General features: G+C 32.8%; 1 long non-coding RNA gene across 1 annotated transcript; it reads right to left on the bottom strand.

Annotated features, from left to right (window-relative positions):
* Positions 1–8979: 8979 nt before the first annotated feature.
* LOC139492439 (uncharacterized) lies at positions 8980–11668 on the bottom strand. The gene is made up of 2 exons (XR_011656840.1): positions 11534–11668; positions 8980–9367 (listed from the first exon to the last, which is right to left on the bottom strand). It is a non-coding gene; the product is annotated as an uncharacterized lncRNA (long non-coding RNA).
* Between the last annotated feature and the right edge of the window lie 5269 nt (positions 11669–16937).

Consider the following 16937-nt stretch of genomic DNA (forward strand, 5'->3'; position numbering starts at 1 on the left):
CAAGGTCTTGGTAACTTCCTATGAACTTTTTTTTAGAAAAAGAACAAGACGTTCTTTGACAAACACCTGGTTCATCAACTTTCTACTCATACACTGATGGCGTTTTACAAAGTCTGAATAGGAGCTGCAAGCTCTTGAATACCTAATAAGTTAAGAAATGTATATCCAATATGTAGGTTAGGTTCGTATAGTGCTACTAAGGTGGGGGAAATTGATAATTTTACAATTAAAATCGTCTCGTTTGTCATAGATTCTGGTACTGAGATGACTGCGTATGTCATATTCGAGGTATAAGTCTAAAAATGAGACAGAGGAAGCCGTGTCTGTTGTTTCTTTAATTTCTAGTTATGGGGGATATATTAATTGATTCCCATCAGAAAAAATCGGATTGTTAATGGAAAGATGGGTAAAAATATATCTGAATGTGAAATTAAATAACCTGGCTTTGATCGTCTTGTTTTTGACACGTGTCTGACGGAACCCGATTCTTATGGAAAAAACCCACATGTCTGACTATTTGGTTATACTGTCACATGGTTTTGAGACATTAAGCTAACATGGAATTTGTGGCTTTTTATTTGAACACTGAATCGAAACATTCCCTCTGGCCTTTGTTAGTCTTGTATGATTTTTAATTTGAGTTTCTTGTGTATATTTCGGAGTTTAGTATGACGTCCATTATACTGAACTAGTTTACATTTTTGGTTGAAAGGGCAGCTCTGGGTGCGGGAGTTTCTCGCTGCGTTGAAGACCCATTGGTTGCATTCGGCTGTTGTCTGCTCTTTCTTTGTTCGGGTTGTTGTCTGTTTGACACATTCACTATTTCCTTTTTCTATTTTACCATGATAAAATGAAGGGTGAAAAAATTTCTTCCGGCCGAAACGCCTTTTTTGAAGTTACCTTAATCAAGACCCGTCAAAGCCTTGCAGCCGTGAAAAAGGTTCATTGTTCACCGTGTTTTGGGAAATCAGAAAAAAGACCAACGTGTAAGAAATTTTTAATTTTTTCGTACATCGTGAAATGGCAATTTTATTTCGCGTTCTTCCGTGCAGATACCCCCTTTAAGCCCCTCCTTGAAAGTCAAGGATGTATATTTATAAGTATAAGACACAAAACAATTAAAGGAGTATATGACAAAAAATTACATAAAATAATAGCCAAAGGTAAACTTTTCCCGAGGGGGCTGAAACCTTACATTTGTTTATTTTCTAATTTCTAAACGAACAATTTAAGAAAGGTTTGTGAAAACTCATATCAGAACCAATGCATTGACTACTGAGCTAGCTTTGCAGCAAATATTCCTACATTATGAGGAGGTACAATATAACACTAATGTTTGGACAAGAAGGATATGGTGGCAAAACCACAATAAATGTCAAATTTAGTAAAGATGAATAAATTGATGCATTTTGACCAGAACATGTATGAGGATCAACTATATTTAAGAAGTGGTTGTGTATTTATATGTACACATACGAACATTTCACGGAACTAACAACAGATCGAATGAAGAAAACAATTCGTATTTCTATACAACCCATGGTGTATGCTATGTTTCTGTGCTAAATGATCAATCATTTCAAAGGTTTTTATCTTGTGATGATTCGATAACTTAATAACTTACCTAAAATGTTAAATGGAGAACAGATGTGATAGTGAGGGGGAATAAACAAAACGATTGTTAGATACAAGAAGACATGGTTTGAGTGCCAATGCGACAACTCTCCATCCAAGTCACAATTTGTAAAAGTAAACCATTATGATATTTTGCTTTTTTCTATTTAAAACCATTCGTGGATCAAATTCAAATGTTGCTCTTGTTTTCGTGACATATAGTGGTATAAAAGAGTAAGGTTGTCTCAACTCCTAATGACTAAAATAAAATTGTCAAATGGTTTTGAAAACTAATTTCAGCTGTATCAGATGTGAAAATGTCTATATCATCATATGTTATTGTTAACTTGTCCCTACATACACGTTTGGGTGTCACGTCTTTCTTTATTGTATGTGTCAATGTTTTGTAATTTATGTTTGCAAGATGCTTTTGCATGAGTTGCATAAAATTTATAATACAAAAGGATTTTTCTTCTTTGTTGGTCCGTAGTGTTTTTCACCAAAGACTGTCTATCTCTTGTCATTTTCTCTTTCACGCAGCACGTTATTTTCCATTTCTTATTCTTTTCTATTCAAGTTCAATTTCAAACTATGAGAGGATCAGCTGAAATTTATCTCCTTTGTTTGCGATTCTGATATTCTGTAAAACTTTGGGCGTAATAGAGCCAAAGATAAAAAGCTTCCTTGATGGAGTTAAAAAAGTGAAAAAAAGGTTGCGTTATTAAATACGTTTTTAAATCTTACTCTTTTATTGAGGACATCTCTTCTCTTCCCGTCGAATAATCAAAAATGTGGTGGAAGCATCGAAAATTTTATACGTGAATTTCACACTATAGTGGTTATAAATAAACTCATCATAAATACAAGAATACTTACAAAAACTTTGTTTTTCATCTAATTTCTGCCATGGAGTTTTCATTCAGAAAAACTTTTTTTTAAAAGGTCAAAAAGAGAGAATGAAGATAACAATGGGACATTTAAAAAAAAATGTCGAAAAAAGAGTAACAACGACAAAAAGAGAAAAAAACACCATAAGACAGACAACCGTATGCATACCACAACACAGAGAACTAATGACTGAGAAACACGAACCCGATCAAAAACCGGGCTTGACCCATGTGCTCCGGACATTTGATTTTGTTAGTTTTTATGAACTAAGGGCGAAGGTTTGGTACGATTCAAACGTTTTTACCCGCTGTGATTGTTTGCACCTGTCCTAAGTCAGGAATCTGATGTCCAGTAGTTGGTGTTTGTTGATGTGGTTCATTAGTGTTTCTCGTTTCTCATTTTTTTTAATATAAATTAGACAATTGGGTTTCTCGTTTGAATGGTTTTACACTAGTAATATTTTGGGACCCTTTATAGCTTGCTGTTCTGTGTGAGCCAATGCTCTATGTTGAAGACCATACCTTGACCTCTAATGGTTTACTTTTATAAATTGTGACTGGATGGAGAGTTGTGTCATTGGCACCAAGAAACACAAAAATAATAGTCAAATCCTTCCAAGCGTAACTTTGCCTGAGGTAGTTTGAATGTTGGTTCATAGAAATGGCTTTACTTATAAACAGGGAATATTTGAAAGAAAAATATATTATAGATCATGTGAGTATAAACGCACAGACTACTGAGTGGATTATACTTTCGGCGACTAACAGTCAAAGTTATTCGATGGAAGGTTTTATCATGATCAAATAAAGGATGTACTTAGGTGAGGTTTTGGAATGTGTGTCAAATGTTCAAACTCCTTGGTGTTGTTCCATACAATACAATGTAAAATATTTAGCCCCATAACACCCATTTATTTTTTCATATAAGACTTAATAGCACATGAAAGGTCATTTACCAAAATTTTAGAAGATTCTTGATTTTCTTTCTTGTGTTTTGAGACCCAAATAATACCAATGCAAATATAAGGTAAAAGTCCAAGTCAGCCTTTTCCCGCCACATTTTATATCTCAAATATCTCGAAAAGGAGGTCCATGACCTATCAATATTTTTAGCTTACCTTTATCCTTAATTGATGCTCTACCAGCTTATAGTATCAATTTTAATTTCTAAATTTCTTAATTTTTACCTAACCTCACCTAAGTACATCCTTAAGTTGTTTGAATAATCATGTATACAGTAATGAAACTGTTGTTTATGTCCAAAGGCGGAAAAAAAATAAAAATTCTTTTACAAAAAGTACGAAAAAAACATAATAGTTTATTTCGTTCAAACATTCATTTTGTCCTGCAAAACACTAAACTGTCATCATTGCAAGTAACAACATTGTTTATTGGGCATACTCTGTTGTTTCTGAATAGATATGTAGATCTTAAAATGGCGTTTTCTGTCTACACATCTGATGCCCATCACTCCCTGTATACAGTATAGATGTATGGAGGTTGTTAAATCTTAGATGTTTTCGGTGTGCTGTCTGTAGAAGAATGATTTATTTGCAAAGAGGCAGAACACAGGTGTAATGTCACAATTGAAAACACGAAAACAAAAATATGCAACAAACAAATAATGAAATAAAAAAGATAAAATCTGTTATAACAAGGACATAGAACTCGAAATAATTAATTGATCCAGCTTGTATGGAAGGTGCAAATCGTCCATCAAATCTTTCAATGTTGCTGCGAATTTGTAACTATTTTGCAATTTTAAAAATTTAAAAATTTTATTTATTTTTTCTGCTAATTTTTTTTATTACAATTTGCGATTTTTGGGAATTTAATCTCAGGTACTCTTGTAGGGGTGTTATTTACATCTTTCCAATTAGATCGAATATTCTTGCTCCATAAAATAATACTATTACCCGAAGCGCAGTTGACCGTATTAGTCAATGTCGATGAGATAACGAACTATTAACCACCTATATCCAAATACTCAATCATTTTATAAAATTAAACTGAATGAATTAAGTTATATCAAGGTCAGAACAGTTCACAATAACCTTAAATTTCTGATGAAAAATTAAAACCTCTATAAAGTGCTTAATTCCACCAGCTAACTATGAAATAAATACTAAAAAAAACCATATAAGAATTATATTAATTGCGCATTTTTTTTTTATTAACATAGACAATTCTACTTTATACCTTACTGTATAGTAAATAATATTGAACCAGAGTGTCACGTACAAATCGACGTTACAAACGCAATGTTTTATCAATTCGTTCAGAATTTCAAAAGACATCGTACTTACTAAATTATTGTTTAACATTCGATTGGAATATCAAAATATTCTTCAATATTTATATAATAAATTCTTACAGCGTAGATAGCATATATAACATTTCAATTTATTGTTTTGTTCACAAAAAAAAACACGTAAAAAAGTGTAAAATGTCACCAAAATGTCGCAAGTGAATAGCTCAACGGTCGTCATTATTATTTTATGGAACTATTGTTTATTAGTATTGAGCAGTGAACAAGTTATACAGACGAAAAAGGAACGCCACATTATCATCAAAAATCATTTGGAACTTAATTTTTAAAAATATATTAGAGAAATATTAGAGAAACAGATAACATCGTGACGAAGAACAGCAATACAAGTTCTGTTCTTTCGATTAAAATGTGCATGTACTGATTTGAGGTCACGGACGAATGAATACCAAACTTTTGTTATGACTCGATCGTTTTACTGGAAATGTATAATATACTAGTATAAGATAAAATAAACAATCAGGCTTTATAAGAACTGACGCATATATCTACGAATTTATCTTTGTACATTTTCCGAATTTGTCTCTAGGATAATATTTCGGGTCAAGGTCTGTCGTGGGTGTACATTTCAGCCCAGGGCCACAGGGACACAAACCATGATAATTTGGTATTTCCGGTGAGTATTGCAATTTGAATGTACACCATGTTGCATTTTCAGTCTTGTATGGCAGGCAGTAGTGGACCATGAAGTCTTTATCTAAGTTTCCAGGATAATCTAAAAATCGTTTGCCTAATGCTGGTGTTATAGAACAACATAGTGATGGATCCACACAGTCCTGGTTTTTCTCACAGTATTTTTGGATGTATTGTGACACCTCAGTACTCTGAAATGAAGAAAATTGTTGATAACAATAAACTGCCTTGTATTTGTTGGAACGGTATATTATAGTACAAGGTTAATATATAATTGTTATTATTACACAAATAAGCATGCAATGTAAACGAAAAAAATCTGGATTTTGTGCATGTACAACTGTATGTATTTAATCTCTTAATATGTAACAGTTCTACAGTTTGTAACGCATTCAAGGAAACAAGTTTCATTATTCTTAAAAGCAAGGGATAGATTGTAATCAGATCTATATTGAAACATGAAATTAAAAAAAAAAATCATATGTCTCAGAGTAATGTTAATTTGAATTATTATACCTCATGGTAAAATGCCGGTTATTCTTTATTAGTTAAACAGTTGACAATATTACATTTTTTAAAAGTGATAACCATTGTTATACTGCGTGTTACTTTATGACAGTTAAAATATTAATAGAAACTTACCACTATAGAAAGGTAACTTATAGTCAAGATCGTTGTTAATACTATTAGCTTCGTCATTTTCAGATCAGTATTTGTACGAATGCTTATCTTGTTTTAAGCCTTTAACCTGTATTATGGACATCAACTTTCAATGATTGCCGCTATCTATAATACCAATAGGAAATTAGTCATGGATATACCTGGTAATCTTATTATTACAATTTGTTGTCATTATAATCCTGTAATAAATTCAAAATGTGTTTTTTAATATCAATTCTGACATTTTGAATGAGTCTGAATACGTAAGATAGATGATGCAGCATACTAGTTTTAAATAGATTATACTGTTGGTTTTCCTGTTAATAGTTTTGCACTAGTCATTTTTGGAGCCCTTTATAGCTGTTCGATTGATCCACTGCTTCGTGTTTAGGGTCGTTCTTTGACCTATTCAGTTTGACTTGGATGGAGAGTTGTCTTATTGGCACTCATACCGCATCTTTTAATATCTATATACAGTAAGCATATCCGCAATCATCCTAGAATAAAGTTTCAAAATGTTCATGTCAACTACTACTAACTAGAGGCTCTAAAGAGCCTGTGTCGCTCACCTTGGTATATGTGAATATTAAACAAAGGAAGCAGATGGATTCATGACAAAATTGTGTTTTGGTGATGGTGATGTGTTTGTACATCTTACTTTACTGAACATTCTTGCTGCTTACAATTATCTCTATCTATAATGATCTTGGCCCAGTAGTTTCAGTGGAAAATGTTAGTAAAAATTTACAAATTTTATGAAAATTGACTATAAAGGACAATAACTCCTTAGGGGGTCAACTGACCATTTTGGTCATGTTGACTTATTTTTAGGTCTTACATTGCTGTACATTATTGCTGTTTACAGTTTATCTCTATCTATAATAATATTCAAGATAATAACAAAAAACGTCAAAATTTCCTTAAAATTACCAATTTAGGGGCATCAACCCAACAACCGGTTGTCGGATCCATATGAACATTTCAGGGCAGATAGATCTTTACATGATAAACAATTTCACCCCGTCAGATTTGCTCTAAATGCTTTGATTTTCGAGTTATAAGCCAAAAACTGCATTTTACCCCTATGTTCTATATTTAGCGGTGGCGGCCATCTTGGTTGGATGGCCGGGTCACCGGACACATTTTTTAAACTACATACCCCAAAGATGATTGTGGCCAAGTTTGGATTAATTTAGCCCAGTAGTTTCAGAGGAGAAGATTTTTGTAAAAGATTACTAAGATTTACGAAAAATGGTTAAAAATTGACTATAAAGGGCAATAACTCCTTAAGGGGTCAACTGACCATTTCGGTCATGTTGACTTATTTGTAAATCTTACTTTGCTGAACATTATTGCTGTTTACAGTTTATCTCTATCTATAATAATATTCAAGATAATAACCAAAAACAGCAAAATTTCCATAAAATTACCAATTCAGGGGCAGCAACCCATCAACGGGTTGTCCGATTCATCTGAAATTTTCTGGGCAGATAGATCTTGACCTGATTAACAATTTTACCCAGTCAGATTTGCTCTAAATGCTTTGGTTTTTGAGTTATAAGCCAAAAACTGCATTTTACCCCCTATGTTCTATTTTTAGCCATGGCGGCCATCTTGGTTTGTTGGCCGGGTCACCGGACACATTTTTTAAACTAGATACCCCAATGATGATTGTGGCCAAGTTTGATTAAATTTGGCCCAGTAGTTTCAGAGGAGAAGATTTTTGTAAAAGTTAACGACGACGGACGCAGGACGACGACGGACGCAGGACGACGACGGACGCCGGACGCCGGACGCAAAGTAATGGGAAAAGCTCACTTGGCCCTTCGGGCCAGGTGAGCTAAAAATGAAGTAAATAAACTCATCATAGATACCAGGACTAAATTTAGTATACGCCAGACATACGCGTTTCGTCTACAAAAGACTCATCAGTGACGCTCGAATCGAAAAACGTTAAAAAGGCCAAATAAAGTACGAAGTTGAAGACCATTGCGGACGAAAATTCCTAAAAGTTTTGCTAACTACAGCTAAGGTAATCTATGCCTGAGGTAGAAAAGCCTTAGTATTTCAAAAAATTCAAAAATTTGTAAACAGTAAATTTATAAATATAACCATATCAATGACAATTCATGTCAGCACAAAAAGTGCTGACTTCTGGGCTTGTGATACCCTCGGGGAAATAAATCTCCACCAGCAGTGGCATCGACCAAGTGGTTGTAAATAAACTCATCATAGATACCAGGACTAAATTTAGTATACGCCAGACGCGCGTTTCGCCTACAAAAGACTCATCAGTGACGCTCGAATCGAAAAACGTTAAAAAGGCCAAATAAAGTACGAAGTTGAAGAGCATTGCGGACCAAAATTCCTAAAAGTTTTGCCAAATACAGCTATGGTAATCTATGCCTGAGGTAGAAAAGCCTTAGTATTTCAAAAGGAGGAGTTCACTTACAAAAACCAATAATAAATCAACTTTATGTGATATAAATACATTATTTTGAAAAAAAAATATTTAACCAACGATCCTCATTCAGAATTGTGAATGATGATCCTTACTACCATTGTTCGAGACCACCATCACTACTGAATGTATAAAATTGGACAAATGTCAGTAGCTGAAATAAGCATTGACAATTTTACGTGTGTGTTCTAAAATACAAGCGATCGATTTTTATTCGCTTAAATGTCCTCCGTCAATTTCCAGGCGATCCGATTGCGGTTTACTTGGTAGTTTTTCTCAAACGCTTAATATATAAGATACTTGGTTGTTGGGACTATATTGGTGCTAAGTATTGTTTCCATATGCAAACTAGTAGGACTGTGTTACAGGGAAGCCGAAATAAAAAATAAATTGCAAACATTTGTCAATGTACTGACATTTGATAAATTTTATTTCGAAAAAAATCTATAGATTTGTCTTTGTACATTTTCCAAATCGGTCTTTCGGATAACGCGATGGCAGGTCTGTTGAAGGTGTACATTTTAATCCAGGTGCGCATGGGCATTCATTAAAGATACTATGATAATTTGGTATTTCCGGTGAGTACTGTAACCGAAGATGACACGATGTTGCACTTTCATTCTTGTATGGCATGCAGTACTGCAGGTTATATCTTTTATCCAGATGACTGTCTAAGAAACGTTTGCCAATGATCAACGGTGCTATTGAACAACATAATGATTGATCGACACAGTCTTTGTTCGTCTCACAGTGATTTCTGTAATACGGGGAAACATCCGAATTCTGAAAGATAGAAAAAATACGTTTTTAGCCGTATATAGTGTTCTTCACTTCTTGTTGAAGTAATGTTCAAATGATCATAGTAACTTTTCTAAGATGTTTTATTTATAACTGTGTATTACAAAAATTTTATATATATTCCTTCATAAATTGTTAAATACAAATGATTGATGAGAAGAAAAGATATAAGGAACAGTATATATACTTTCAACAAAGATTTCAATTAAACTCAAGGTACTGAGTGGCACGTCATGACAGCATGATATCAACGTTAGATTTTCAATAAAAAGTTCAACAGTCCAATTGATAAGACTACCAAAGTTTAGCAATGTTCACTCAGCCTACAACAAACTGAACAGGCTTGAAAAGATAACACTTTTATTGAAAGTCTCATATAAAAAAAAACCAGATGTTGTTCTTTTATTTTGACCTTTATGAAACAATTTTATCATCAGGGTGTTATTTGTATGCCGCAAGCGTAAAAATGCAAATGAAGACTTCCAAAGTAATTGAAAGCACCGTCCGGTTATATCGATTTAAACACCAGTAGATATGAGTGTTTCAACGACGTACCGCAGCTATATATTCAACATCTGTGGATACATAGGAAATATTCAACTACGCTCAGTAATATGAAATGATAAATTTACATACTTTTCCATAATTATATACATTAATGTGTGTAATTATATTAATTTTTATGTTGAAAAAAATATAATCAGTAAAGGTTTTACTACAGCTGTTTCACAAACCACGCTTCTTGTGGGGAGATATATAATATTCAAAGATAATTAATTGTGTTTACGTACTGGTTCCAGATATAACCTCTATGCTTCATCTCGTAAAGATATAATTGGGAATGTTACCAGTAAAGATCAGTAAAAATACATAATTATTTTGTTATGCATAACGGTCAAATTGAAACATTTGGAAAACTGAAAGTCAAGGTAGGGGTAGCACATTATTTTAGCGTAAGTTTAAACTCTAGGATATTGTAGTAAAAGTGGTACTGTTTTAGCCATAAAAGAAGTTCCTATGGGGAATTGCATTGTCGATATTTACAGAATGTAACATAAAAGGGAGTACATAAGATAGTCATTAATGACCAGCATTGTTGACGACGGACTACTTTTCCTTCGTGCCAACCGCTTGTTTTCTTCTAGTTTTTGTGGTGTCGTTTGTATCATCATTTACATGATCAATTATAGAGAGGGAAAAAAAGGAGGAATTTTGCAAAGGACACAACTTTATCATTTTGATATGTTTCATTAGGTCGTTCTTAATTGGCGAGCGTCATGGTATTCAAAAGGTTGATATATGTTTAAACATGATTTGTCGAAAATGAGTTCATACAAAGGATAAATATTCTGTGTTAATGATTTGTATATATTTAAGCTAAAATGTAGAACACTTTTTTGAGGTTATAATTGTAAAAAAGAAACAAAGTGTCAATTGTTGTGTAAACTATGCCTTAAACAGTTGTTCAGAACAAAGACAAAACACAATTATCTATATGAAAACTACACAGAAGCTTATTCAACTTAACTTGTTGGCGTTCCAATATCGACATCATTAACTTATCATTTGTATATAATTAATAGCCATGTTATAATTATGCAAGAAGGACGAAAGATACCAGAGGGTAGTCAAACTCGTAATTGAAAATAAACTGACAATGCCATGGCTAAAATAAAAAAAAACACATAGACAAATAATAGTACAGAAGACACAACATAGAAAACTAAAGAGTAAGCAACACGAACCCCACCAAAAACTGGGGATGATCTCAGGTGCTCCGGAAGGGTAAGCAGATCCGCCTCCACATGTATGCAACACGTTTCAGCTAAACCACTGTCTTAATGATGCTGTGATGCCGGTGCTCATGTCCCTCTGATTTTCTTATTGTCAAATGTATTTTATCTGGATATTATATTACTAACAGAATCGAAATGTTTTAACTAAACAAGTACATAATTAAACACATTTCCTTTCTGAAATAAAAGTAGTTCAGAAACAAATATATAAATCTTTCACATGCCAACTTATTTGTGTTGCGAAGGGGATAGTAGTGGAACATCGCTTACAGATAGGCTAGTTATATCGGTTTAATGGTTAAAAATGACTTTAATTCTTTTATAACATTCAATCAATAACAAAAAAGAAACTTACCACTATGCAAAAGCAACCAATTAACAGGATCGTTGTCAGTAGTAATTGAGCCATTTTTAAATACTAAATGCTAATCATTTGCGAACGTTTTAACCTATATTCTTGACATTGACCCTCACATATAGTGTTATCTATATATGTCTGTGATATTGAACAGTTGGTAAAAACACAATTATACTACGACATTGAAACCCTAGGTTTTGTTTTGGTAATCAATTTTAGTAAAACTAGTATAGGTGATGACAAACTTTGTTCCTTCTGTATTACCTGTAGCTTAGATTAACATGTTTCACATCTTCTATATAATTCGTTGTCAATTCTTTATTTTTAGATTGGCATTGATGTTATATACTCCTTATTACTATTTTTATTTTTGATAGTCCCTTAACACTCTATATGTAGAAGGACTTGTTGATACTAGCATATTTCATGGAAACTACAGGTTGACCTGATTATGGAATATGGTTACCTTGGTTAGTCATCGTCCGACTAACAGTATAAAGTGTGTTATCTATTAGGCTGCGTGGAATTTATAAATCCGAGGTCCGAAAAAATAAGGGATGCACGTTGTAGAGCTGACACGATCTCGGCACGAAAGAGAACTCTTAGTTTGAGGGGTGTATGTTGCAAGGCATTGCATCAAACACATCATCGTTTTCTTCCGGGAGCAGTTCAAATTTTCCAACTATCTTCATCCCTGTCGTCAAACCTTAGAGAATCAAGCTATTGTAATAATTGTGAATAATTTTTCGTCCTCAATATGCATGTCATAATTACCACAGAACGTTCAGCAAGCAACTATCAACTGTCGAATTGCATTTTATACATAGGTGTACCATGTTATTGAACCATTATCATTACTGTTTGTAATGTTAAATATTATTAGAAAAATAAACATCATTTCCTTATTAAATGCAATTCCCTTATTAAGAACAGTGAAAATAAGATGTTGTAACTTACATTATATATTAGAAACGTCGCACGCTACTGGTGTTACTTTGGTAAAATCACGGACAAGACACATTCATCTTATTAATTTTTAAACATGAAAATAGATATTATAAAGTGTTGTATATCATTTTAAAGCTTTTAAACTCTTCTTTCAGATAATTGCAATTTTGTATATGTAATAGACCATTTTCATTAATTAAAACTCAATAAAACCTTTATTTTGCAATATGATTTCCTTGTCCCGCGTTACACTTTTAGTTTTGTGAAATTCTGAATACCGTAAAAAACAAATAAATTTTATTACCAAACGATATAAAGTTTGTCTAGAACAAGCAATTCATAATTGGGCGATGACGTAATGTTGATTTTTTTCTCTCGAAAAGACGGAAATATAAAAAAAAAGGGATCAAGATGATACAAATTATGTGTCCCATGCACGAAAGGTTGCCGTAATTTTTGTTAAATTGTCCCAAAAAAGGAAATTCCAGAGCAATCCCCATGTCGAAAGTAAATAATTCTTATAGTAGTATTTTGTACAAAGATCACACTTTCGCGGAATTTGATGCGACTGTCATACAAGTGAGAGGTTTAGCTAGCTATAAAACCAGGTTCAATCCACCATTTTCTACATTAGAAAATGCCTGTACCAAGTCAGGAATATGACAGTTGTTATCCATTCGTTTGATGTGTTTGGACTTTTGATTTTGCCTTTTGATTTTGGATTTTCCTTTTGAATTTTCCTCGGAGTTCGGTATTTTTGTGTTTTTACTTTTTTCGCCTCATGCAATAATAAGGAATTTTTAAAATAAATTCTTATTATTCGAGTTGAATAGCAATGTCCGACATTTTGTCCCCTTCAAACCAAATTAAACGTAGGGTTACGTTTTCTGTTTTTTCATGATGTTTATTTAATACAGTGCCATTCGCTACATAAAAAAAATTATAATGGATAAAAGTACAAAAAATTATCTCTATTTTGATATTAAATTCCCATAAATTAAATCTAATATACGAGATATCAGATAAAACTAAAATGTCCGATACAATGTCCCCACGATTTTGACGTTATTTAATAAAATATACTTGTAAGGTTCCGGCTAATTGTCATTATTGCGGTTTTCACAGACGATTTGGAATACGGCTATTTTATTTTGTTGCTTAATAAGAAAACTTTAAAATTAATGTTTTATGTTGAAGCTCTACCGATTCATAGAGAAAAGGTTGGGAGAGATTTTCTAGCGGAACTGAAGTGTTTCCGGACTACATGTATAAAAGTCGGATCCGCTATAATACAAATTGATAGAATCCAAAAATGTTAAAAAGGCCAAACAAAGTATGAAGAACAAACTGATTATAAAGACTTAATGAATATAAGTGCTTTTATTTTGTGATCTTGTATAACATTTAATCAATAAGAAAAAGAAACTTACCACTGTGCAACTATAACGAAGGAATTAGGAAAGAGCCTCACTTGAACTTTTGAAATACTGAGGAAATTCTACCTCAGAAATAGATTACCTTGGCTGTATTTGGCAAAACTTTTAGGAATTTTGGGTCCTCAATGCTCTTCAACTTTATTCTTTATTTTGCCTTTTGACTTTTGATTCGAACACTACTGATGAGTCCTTAGTAGACGAAACGCGCGTCTGGCGTAAATACAACATTTCATTCTAGGTAACTATGATGAGTTTATTTGACGATATTACAATAATAACTTGAATAAATGACGAAGAAAAAAATATATTGCGCCCCGAAAAAAACGACAATCATTGTTATATCGATAAAGATTAACTTCGTTTCACCTGTATTATCAATAGATATATTAATATGTTTCGTATCTTCATTTTTGATACCCTTTCCTTATTTCGAATATCCCAAAAAATATGCTGACAACTTATTTAAATAGATAAGCCTTAATTTTTTTTTTCTTTATAAAATTGTTTGTTATTTCTTCTTTTTTTAATTTTTTTTATGGTATATATACAGTAGCATGGGTTCGAATCCCGGCGAGGGAAGAACCAAAAATTTGCGAAAGCAAATTTACATATATACATATATATTAGTGTTGTCAACGGTTAACCGTTCGAACGACCGAATACCGAATACTAAAAACGCTAACCGGTTAACCGGACTTTTTTTTCAATTTTAATAAATTTGATATAAATTTGTATTGAAATCATTAAATAGTTGTGTTTTCTTTAAAAATTGTCGTCGTGGTAATTAATTTGACGGATCAACTGTCCAGTATATTGATTGGTATTGTTAATCCAACAATATAAAATTAATTAGAACTTGTCTCTCAGCTCGGGGCAAGATCTTAAGGAAACATAATTAGTTTCATGTTTTTTTAACAGTAATTTATAATCGGTAATACGATTAAATTGTACGATTTACTTCATTATTTCATTTTTGATCTTACATTGTGTAGAACTACATCTGAATGTGCAATCTCCGTCGTGCAAGTCCTTGTCATACTTTAAACTAAATACTAACTCAAAACTGTAAAAAGCAAACCAACGTGAATGTAATCAATGTATACTTGATGGTACGAATATCAGTATTAATCGATTTTAATTGAAACACCTCACATTATTTTTGGAGACAACAAGACAAAATGGAAGAATCATCGGTTTCAGACATATTCAATTCTACGAGATCAAGAAGTTTTTTTTTCCATTTTTCAATTTGAAGTTAGTACAAACGCTATAGTTGAGACCGTGTATTTGATTATTAAAAGTCAAACTTCGATAGGAATCTTTAGAGACAAGCCTTATAAAACCAAAGGCCAAACTTCAATTCATCGTATTATAAAAACGTAAATATATGACTTGGATGGAATGTAGTCACTTTCATACCGACACTCATACCACATCTTCTTATATCGATGTGTAGGGTACTATTGATAAGGCCTTTAAACATTAAATTAAACTACCGGTTAACCGGTTAATCGGTCGAACGATTATACGAGTAACCGGTTAGGCAAAAGTATACGATTTGACAACACTAATATATATATATATACAACTCGTCTAAACATCAACCCAACAATGTTAGATCTGTAAATTTGCTTTCGCAAATTTTTGGTTCTTCTCTCGCTGGGATTCGAACCCATGCTACTGTGATATCGTGACACCAAATCGCCTGCACTGCAGCCGTCCCGCTAGACCACACGACCACCTGGGCTCTCAAAAAAAAAGAGCTTTCGCTGGCCATGTGTTACCTTTCCTCGTCAGTTTTAATCAAATGGCGTAATACAGTACATGATATATAAGCCATGAAGATGTTATTGTTACAGATCAGCTAAATTATCTATAGTAAAGGATCCTACAAATAAATGTAATATACAGTCACAGAAAATAATTATATATAATTATATATATATATGGAGAGACAGACAGACGGACGTAGTACAAACCCAAAGTCACCTTCGACTTCGTCGGTAGTGAACTAATAAACATAAACATAAATAGCAACCGCCTTGAATTCCAAGGAAGAGCCAAGGTGACGGGCGGGGTAGAACGTAACTTCAGTTTATTATTTTAACTTTTAGAAGTATGGGGTATACACATGTTGAAGGTAGGCCGCACATCGTTATATTTTATTTCAGAAAAAAAAAATAAAAAAATTGTAATGCATATTGAGATTTTCATTCTAGGATATTATCTTTTACGAAACTTCAGTGTAAAAGTGGAACACTTTTAGTCGTAAGAGGAGATATTGCATTGTCCATATTTACAGAAATGCAACATATTAAGAAGTTGCTACTAAAAAAAATCAAAGATCTGTGACATTATATACAATCTAAGATTTTTTCCTCTTGCAATATTTGATGAATCTACCTTTTATTCCGTATTTCTTATTCAAACCTAAACAAACAGAGAAAGAATAAGTATGCTAACTATTTTTTTCGTTAAAAGGAATGGCATAAGAAGATCATATATTGTTTAAAAACTTCAGCGGTACCATTTTTTATGTACAAACTGCACATTTCGACAATGTATGTCTTATCAGTGATGTTCGAGGCAGAAATATTTGAAAATCCAAAACCGATGAAAAAGTAATAATTTCAGAATGCGCATAGTCTACGATGTGAAGTTTTAACTATTACCGTATTCTAGAAGTTTTCGTACTAGTTTTCTTGGAGTTTCCCTTCTATAATGTTCCAGAGCACCATGATTTTGTCCTCTTTACTTCGATTTTCAAATCGACTAATAAAACTTGAAAGCAACACGAAGGGTGCTACAACTGGAGGAGAATCTACTTACCAATCAGGAGACCACAACCTCCCAGATTTGTTTGGGGTTAGTGTTGCTCATTCTTTGGATTTCTATGTTGTATTTTATGTACTTATTTGTTCTTTCGTCATCCTCCGTTACATGTCATTATCAGTTCCCCTTTGACTAGGTATTAATGAACATCAAACACGTTTGTCATTTAATAACAATAAGTAAAA

Source organism: Mytilus edulis, chromosome 10 (assembly GCF_963676685.1).
Source record: "Mytilus edulis chromosome 10, xbMytEdul2.2, whole genome shotgun sequence".
Taxonomy (NCBI): Eukaryota; Metazoa; Mollusca; class Bivalvia; order Mytilida; family Mytilidae; genus Mytilus; species Mytilus edulis.